The sequence below is a fragment of the Pistacia vera genome, unplaced genomic scaffold (assembly GCF_008641045.1).
Source record: "Pistacia vera cultivar Batoury unplaced genomic scaffold, PisVer_v2 Contig1200, whole genome shotgun sequence".
NCBI classification, from domain to species: domain Eukaryota; kingdom Viridiplantae; phylum Streptophyta; class Magnoliopsida; order Sapindales; family Anacardiaceae; genus Pistacia; species Pistacia vera.
In genome coordinates, this window is record NW_022195250.1 from 221,928 (window position 1) to 231,168 (window position 9,241).

At 34.2% G+C, this 9,241-nt stretch overlaps 1 long non-coding RNA gene across 1 annotated transcript; it reads left to right on the forward strand.

The window, feature by feature from the left end:
* Positions 1–540: 540 nt before the first annotated feature.
* On the forward strand, positions 541–4,721 carry LOC116112690. The gene is made up of 3 exons (XR_004125278.1): positions 541–852; positions 2,570–4,150; positions 4,249–4,721. It is a non-coding gene; the product is annotated as an uncharacterized LOC116112690 (long non-coding RNA).
* Positions 4,722–9,241: the final 4,520 nt, after the last annotated feature.

Genomic DNA, 9,241 nt, shown 5'->3' on the forward strand with positions numbered 1-9,241 from the left:
AGACATATGGTAAATAACGCATTTCTGGGGAAAAGTTATGGTGGACGTCTAGTTGATAGCTTGTAAATCTTGTCATTACCCATTTTTATATTTGTCACGAATAATTATTTTTGACATTTCTTTTCATATGGAAATTGTCATACCATAATTTTTTTTTTTTTTTTTTTAACTAATGCTACACTAACAACATATTTTTACGAACCTCTCTTACAACTCCAACGTGGTAGCTGGGTTGACTCTGTCACAATAGTTTTATCACACCCAAAATGTAAAATAATTTTAACCAGACGAAATAAGTGTTCTTTCGTAGAAAATGAAAGAAAAAGAAGAAATGATTTTCACTAAATCAAATAAACGAAAGCAAAAGATTAAGGGATTCTCATTCAATTAATAGACTATTATACTGACATGAAATGACATGGCATGTCCTAAATTCACAGCTTCAGAAATCACTTTTCCTTCTTAAAAGAAAGCTTTTGGAATCCTATATTACCCATTTCAATCACAAGCCTTTGACTTCTTCTCACACTTTCTAAGAGGCTCAGACTTTAGAGGCCATTATCATCAATCATGCCCTCCACAATGAGACTAGCTGAAACCACACGTGTCAGTTCACACGTGCAACCTCTCTGCCCATTCACATCTCTCAAGTTTTCATCTTCAATAATAGAAATACGAGGAAAGAGTTCCGTAAACACAGTGTATTGTTGGGCCAACAGAAGTTGATTTGAGCTACCAAATCCTCTCAGCAAAACAGAAGAATTGTTCCATCAGAGGATGATGACGATGGTGTGTCGCTTGGCACCATGAAATTGCCTTCAGATACTGATCTTCAGAAGTCTACTGCTCCAGGTACTTCACAATGTTAAATTTTAAAGTGCTTTAATAATAATGAAGCTGGAATAGCTTAGTCGGTTAGAGCATGAGACTTTTTTTTTTGTCAAAATATAAGTCATGGTAATGAGAAGAGTCATACATGAAGCAAATTTCATGTCGGTTTGTTGTCTTATTGTTGGTGTCATGAGTAATGATTTCGCAACTTATATTGTATGTGAAAAGTGCATTATGATTATTAAATAAAATAATGAAAAGTTTGTCATGTATCATGCATCTTCAAGGAAACAATTTTCTTCTGGGTTAGCTTGTCCTTTGCTAGTTTTTGTGTCATTTGGTAACGCTTATATTGTCTCATTTTCTGTTGGTTTTGAACATGGCAATAATAATAATAATCAAAAAATGAATATCCAATTAATTATCTGTAAATGTGTAATTTACTAGCTAACATCCATTTTTTATTTTTTTATTTTTGGATAGGAAATGTAGAAATGTATATTAATGTAAAAAACTTAGTCTACGACAAAAATAACCCATCTAAAAAGGGGCTAAAGCTTTACAAAGAGTATCATGAGCCTGTGCGAAAAGAAAACCAAAATAAGAGACACTATGGCATGTACAAAAAACCAGACTTATCTTAATATGCCTAACAAATTAAGATGGATAAAGAAAAAAAGAGGTGTCCACAAAATCTATTGAAACAGAAGCCCAAAGAGATGCCAAAAACTTGATCTTGCCCCAAAGAGCTTCACTTTCTTAACACTTNAAAAAAAAAAAAAAAAAAAAAAAAAGAGTCTAAAAAGGGGCTAAAGCTTTACAAAGAGGATCTAGCTATCATCCAATTGATTTGCTGCTTCCAACATTGCAATTGAGAGCAGTTTCCTTGACAATTATAAGTTAACATAGACAAGAAAAATTAGAAGAATTAAATTTGCTGGTTGGATTACCTGGCGTTATATGTACTTATTTATTTTATGATTTTTCCTTTCTTTAAGTTCATTTTTTTTGCTCGTGGTTATAAAGTGGGCTAATAGTCTATGTCAAGGAGCTAATCTCCCTCTTCCTGTGCCACTTAAGGTGAGTCATTACTTTTGTCTTTTGTTTCTTGAGTTTTAAGCTTGTAAATAAAAATTGTGGCTGTGGTTGTATGGCAGTGGGCACAAGGGCATTGTTCTTTAGCGGCTTTAAGAAAAGCAAAACAATTGCTGTTGTGGATAAAAATCGAATTAAGAGCTAACATTGCATGAGAGCTAGACAAAATCTTGAGATGTTTGTTCATCATTTGATTTATAATATTTGAAGCTTTTGGGTTGTGTTTCTTAATAGTCTATATGCACTAGAACTATCATTGCATTGTACACCACTCATTTTTTGGGCCGGCCAAGAATCTATGTTATCCTCTACTTGCGTTGCATAGTAGGTCCTTGTTTAGGATATGTAAAACATTTTATGCTGTCTTTGTGGCTATATATTTATGCAGTAATATGATTTGTAGTTATTTAAAGAATATAAATAGTACAAGTTCAGGAGAGCTCAAATTATAAGAGGATCCTGATTTTATCTCTAGTTGTTTGCAGGTGTCATTAATACAACCTGGTTAAATTTCCTGTGAATATTGCATTTCAATTATATGATTTGTTTGTTGTAGAACTTAAATGCTCTATAATTGACTTGGGAGAAAACTTTGTTTCTCCTGATGGGCTTACTGATGTTTACATTTTCAAAAATTGAACAGGTAGATGAAATACCAGGTAGAGCATGATTGGGATTTATTACAGTTGGAGATGGGGAGACTGAGGTCCTTGTGTACATAGATTGTTTGGTTTTTCCCGCATCTGGCAGTTCTGGTCAGATTTTCGAGCTATTAGAAATGTACCATTAACAGATAATTCACATCCTGGTGAGCCACGGATCATGAGAAGTCTTATGCAAGCCCTCCAGAAATCAGTTGAAATTGCTAGAGTTTGAACCGTTTTGTATTTAAGGTGTAATAATATGCATCTTGACTCTCTTTTGTTAATACTGTTATTTCTAGCATTATGTTTATAATTTTAATTTTCTATGCTTGGTTAAGGCAATAAAACTTTTGTTCTTATATATTTCATTTATATCTGTCTATATATCTATCTTTCTGCTTGCCTTTTATCCACTTAGCTAGTTAGATATCTATGGCATTGGATTTTTGCAATAATGGAGATTGCTTAGGGTCTGGAAGCATATATCAATTTATTATTTGTAGGTTTATTTAGCTTCTGTGAGATCTGTCCTTTTAGAACATTTTCAGAATGAAATACATTTGTAGTGTCAGTTATGACTTGAGTGCTTAGCAATAGTGATTTGTAGAATTAAGAGGGTAGTTGTAGCTTACAATGTTCACCAACTTAGCTTTAAAACATATTTGTGCTAACTCATCTTCTAGAAGATAACTTTTGTTTATCTTTTTCTCCCATATCAACATCTTGATGCATGTGATTGAATATTTTATATTGCACATTTTGAGTGCAATATGCTATGCATAAGAATATACAAAAAGAGACTTTAAATAGTTGATCAACCTTTTATTGCAAGTAATTAACCTTAATTAAGGTTCTGTTATAATCACTAAAGATATATGTATTGTATGTGATTTTTTTTCAGCTGTTGAGAAGAATCCATCTACTCTTTTTTGCCCCGTCTATGTTTTATTTTTTCATTTTTTAAGAAATCGACTGTACATAGATAAGGAAGCATAAATCTAGGTAATTGTTTTGTAGTGATTTGTCTCAATATGTACCGATTTGATCCTAGATCTTGGAATTGGATTGGACTATACTCTTTATAGATAAAGAATGATATTCTAGCTACTCTTTAAGAAGAACATGCACTAGAGAACAAAATAGTATAATCAGAATCATATGTGCTGGCAGTATGTTCATTTATATATTTCGTTGAATCTGAATCTGAAACTGATATTCCCCTCTAGTTTTCGACTGTGTTCATTTTTACTGTTTATAAGACATGCTAGCTTGTTGATAATTCATAACATCTTAGTCCTGAAATTTTAAAAGATTTCAAAAAAATATGGAGAAAAAAGCTGGTTTGGAACAGAGGTTGGGTGATGAAGAAGAAGATGGTTATGATGCTGTTGTTGTGGGGTCTGCAGTTTGGTTGCATCTTTTCAGATGTTGATGGTAGGGATAAAGGTATGCCTTGTAGAGAAAGGCAGGCAATGGGAAGCTAATGATTTCCAACTCATTGTCTGAAGATCATGTCAGCCTTAAGGGTGGAAAACTGGAATTTAGTTGTCAGCTTTTGACCAAAAGATGCTTTGCTTCAGGTTATTCTCTTGCTTTCTTCTTGATTTTTATGATTGAAAGACTAATACATTATCTTTGCAACTGAGTGTTTGTTCATGTTTACAACTCTATGAACAAGGTGATTCTCTAGCAGCAATGGCTTTTGGGCTTGGTGGAGGTTCACTAGACAATTCTGGAGTGATGCTGCCAACTCCAGTTTGTGCTAGAAGGAATCCTGAGTGGCCAAAGGAATGGGAATGGGAATTGGATTGGCAATGGGATAGTTGCGCTGCCATGTGTAGAGTACAAAGAGCTCCTGTCAGGTATCCTGTTTCCTAAGTCATGAGAGAAATAGCCAATGGAGAGATTGAAGAAAGTTGCGAAGATTTTATGAAAGTAAGCATTGAATTTCGATTTCAAAAACCTCCACCCCAACTTACGAAGCTTCAACAGACAAGCATCTGCTTAGCCTGTAGAAATTGTCTTGCTGGGTGCCCTTATAAGGCCAAAAATTCTACTGACAAAAATCGACTCCGTTTGGTATATATTTTTTTTTAATAATATTCTATTCTGAATATGATAGGATATGATTTAATAAAATAAGATAGGATTATGAGAATACGTTTGGTATATTTTTGGAAAACATTTTCTGAAAATATATAAATTATTTTTAACTCCCTACATTTGTTAATTTAGCTAAACACCTCCTATAATAAAAGTTTATAAATTAACAAAAACACCGCTACCCACTTAACTGATTATCGGCAATTGGCCACCACCGGTAAACAGTAGCCGAAAGTTGTCAGAATTGCGCATGATCGGATGGATTTGACCAGTCGTGTATCGATTTAGCTGTTTCTGGGTAGATCCATGGTGGATCTTGCCAGAAATGGACAGGTTAGCACACAATTGGCTAGATTTGGCCGATTGTGCGTTCTTTCGACGCTAGCGGCGGTGGCCGACGGTGGTTGTTAGCGAGCGACTGTTGCTTGAGTGGGTGTGGGTGTTTTTCTTAATTTATAAACTTTTATTAAGAAATGTAATTATCAAATGTTTTGAGTTGAATAGAATAAAATTGGATTTTGAGCAATATTAAAAGAAAAATATTTTTCACTTTTTAGGATATACAGGATAGTAGAATAGAATAGGATTGGAAAAGTTAAACAAACAGGGGTTATATTCTTTCGGCAATTGAGGCATATTTTCTATAACTTCATATATGTTTTAACTTTGGCAATTATCTATCTATATTTTTAGTTACACAAAATGATTTCAAAATTGGTATATCTTAGAAATAATATGAAATTGAATTGTTTACCAATGTTTTAGCAAATATCCAACCTAACAATACATTCTGATGAGTGTTTTACTTCCACCCGCTTATCCCTGCTGTTTTTCAAAGGGATAATATTATGGATGGCCAAACGTATAATGGTATTTTCATGGGAATATACATAACTTAAAACATGTCATGGGTTATTCAAGCTAAGCAGTGGTGCTTCATGCAATGGGATGTGATGAGAGTGATAGAAAAATTATTTCTGACAAGGGCACTAATAAAATCTGTTTCACTCCACCTGTGGATCCTTTACTCGTACAAGAAGTTAAGGCCTTTCAAAAGCTTTCCAAAAAATTAGGGGGAATCTTATTTTTGCCAAGGTGCTGTCCATCACAGTTTGGTTCATCTTTTAGGTTGTTGCAATTAGGGGAGAGTGGGTTCGGGTACTTGCCCAAAATCAAAGGAACCAGAACCAGAACCAGAACCAGAACCAGAACCAGAATCGGAATCGAAACCGGAATCGGAATCAGCCGGTTCCTTATATTTGTAATCGGGACTAGTCGGTTTTGGTTCTTGAAATATGGAACAAGAACCTGAAACCTAGGCTTCAGTTCCAGTTCCAAGTACCTAGGATAATTTGTTTCCCCCACTTTAGAAAAAAAGAAAAAAGAAAAAGACAAATAAACCCTTTAAAATTCAAATACACCCCCAGTAGTTTATAGAAATTACAAAAGCCCTTCACTTTCAATCCAACAGCTCTCCTTTCATCATAAACCCCTAGCTGCCACCCCTCTCTCCACAAACCCACTTCGTCTCCCTCTCACAACCCAATCGATTCTTCTTCTTCTTCTTTTTGTTTTCGATATTTATTGAATTTTAGGTGTTTCTTTAACAAGTTGTATTTGATGCATCAATGCCCTTCCTAATGGTTCTTGCTTGATTACTTGACTTTGCCGAGACATCACAACAAACAAACAAACCAAACTATGTGGTTCGATCAAAATGAATTGTTGTTTTGGCATTTCTAAAGTCTTTTGTGATGTTGTCGTTGGATTTTAGATGTCCGAAAGTCTCTTCTTCTTTTTCTTCTTTTATGTTCCAATTCCCAAATCCAGTTTTGGTTTTGATTCTTGAAGTGGTGGAACTAAAACCGCGACCATATAGTGTCTGTTCCACCACTTTAGGAACTGAAACCGACCCTGTGAGGACCGGTTTCGGGTATGAATTGAAACCAACATCTCAGGTACTTATCGGTTTTAATTCTACCTGGATTTCTTGTACACGCCTAGTTGCAATGCAACTTCAAATCATTTATTTGGTGCATGCAACTCCAATGGTCAGGTTTTTGACACAAAGGCTTTAGCAATTGTGCACCCATGCCTTTATGTTTGTGATGCTTCTTTGATCTCTAGTTTTGTCAGCATATATCCATCTCTTACTATCACAGTAACAACTGAGCATGTAAGTAAGCACCTTGTGAAGGATATTCTTGAGTGTAAGAGCAATGAAGGCATAAAACTTGTAGTTAAAACTGTTCATCGACATCCAAATTTGGCTAATGATAGAGAATTCATTGGCACTGAAAAATCATTTGTTGTGATCAAAGAGACCATGATAAACAATGGATGAGAGTGATTCAAACAATATGGATAATCAATAATAAGCAATAAATGAGAGATGTACATGTGAATGTGAGCAATAAATATGTATATGAGAATGATGCTTTAAGTAAGTATATGATGAGTAATAAATGAGTTAACACAGAAGAAATGCTCAGAGATTTATAGTGGTTTGAAACTCTATCTACAAGCCTCCTAGATCCACTTTTTCAAGGCAACCTCCTTGAAATTCCATTAGAATCGGATTTCGCCTTTACACTAGTTTACACAAGATTTCGCATTTACAATAGTTTGATAGGATTTTGCTTTTAGATTTACAAGATTTTACCCACAAAGTTTTTGATAAAAAGTGTGAGAAAGATTGCTTCTAACTTAGGCTTGAATACATGATAAGAACAATACTCTGAAGGGTTTACAAATAAGTACAAGAGAGTGAAGCTTTGATTGATTTTGAGCTCAAGGGATTAAGTGAGAATGTTTTGATATGACTTGACTCTATGATATTCTCTCTGATTTTCTAAGCTTTGAAGTACTTTATTTAAGCTTGACTTTTCCCTGTTTGCAAAGAGCCATTGCTGCATTTAATGTCTGTCTGAAAAGCCTATAGACATAGAGGAATGACTGTTCCATTATCGCAAATGGTCATTCCTAACACCAACGGTCAATTCATACAATTTTAGGGTTTCTGGTATTGTTGTTCCATTATCGCAAATGGTTGTAACATCACCGTGAATGGTCATTCCACCGCGAGGAATGGCCTGACCATTGGCTCCTTAAAATCCATAAAAAATCTAGTAGCATGCACGACTACCTGGAACAATGTTGTTCAAACAAGAACGATTTGTGAGTATGAATGCTCATTCCACCATGGAGAACAGTCGTACCACTTCAGACATATGAACTTTAACTTGATCTTCAATGCTTCACTTCCAAGATTCATCAAAGGTGCGAAGCATTTGAATTTTGAGAGCTTTGACTTTTATGACCAACATATTTGCAAAAACCACATTTCCTAAAAGATGCTTTTGGTTCATTTAATGGTTCATATATTATGTTAGAAGGTTGTTCGTTTAAAAATATGTTCTAACCTAAACCTTCATTTTTTAAAATACATTATTGTGAAGCAAGCATCAATTTCTTTAGTCAAAATGATTTTATCATATGCAACATAATCAAAATCATCTTTGCGTTGCTTATCTTCGGTTAAAAGCTTTTCACGAACGCTCAAAAGTTTTTCATGCTCATTTTTCAAATCAAGATTTTCATTTTGCAAAACACCACAATATATTTCCAAATCATCAAATTCTTGTTTTTTCAAGTTCTTTCATTAATGACTCAAATGCACATTGTAATTCATTGAAAGAATAGTTTTTAGAATCTTTTACCACCATAAAGAATGGTTGTACCACTTCAAACATATGAATTTCAACTTGATCTTTAAGGCTTGACTTCCAAGATTCGTCAAAGGCGCGGCTATTTGAATTATGAGATCTTTGATTTTTAACTTGGATGGAGTAGGTTGCTTGGATGTGTCGGTGTGAGCGACTTGGCTTTATTTTGAACAGAAGCATGCACGGTTAGAAAGAATGTTGTTGTGCTTCCTTTATCCTGCACGGTTGTTCCAAAAGAAAAAAACTGCATTTTGTTTTAGGTTATGATTCTTTATCATACCTAAGTATGTTTGTTAGAAATCAATCAATTTTTTGATTAGTTTTGGTATATCAAAACACATGAGGGCTCAACATTTTTAAAGCCATTGAGAAGGACCAATTACATGTTATAGACGGGAATGTAGATCTATGCAAATTGGATTGTTGAACTCCTTACACACAATACAAGTATTATCATCTTCTTCTCGCTTCCAAGGTGCAATGCATTTTGACTTTGAATTCATTTCAAATTTTACTTTTGTTTCATAACATATAGGCATAGGCTGGATTGGGCCCGAACCACTATGTATCACTTGTGTTTACATCTCTCTTCCCTTCTCTCTTTACTTTGTGCCATTTATTTTATACTTGTTTATACTTGCTTGCTCATAATTGTTCACACTCACACACTGCACTAGAAGAGACCCTAAGTCACAAATTAACTAAAATTTCTACATATAGTTGAAAAGTGATCTTTGGTGCTTTAAAGGTCATTTTAATCCTTCACTAATAACACATGTTGGACTTAATTATAGTTTGGACACTAGTTCATGTTTGACATTATTTGGTAAAGTTATTTATTTT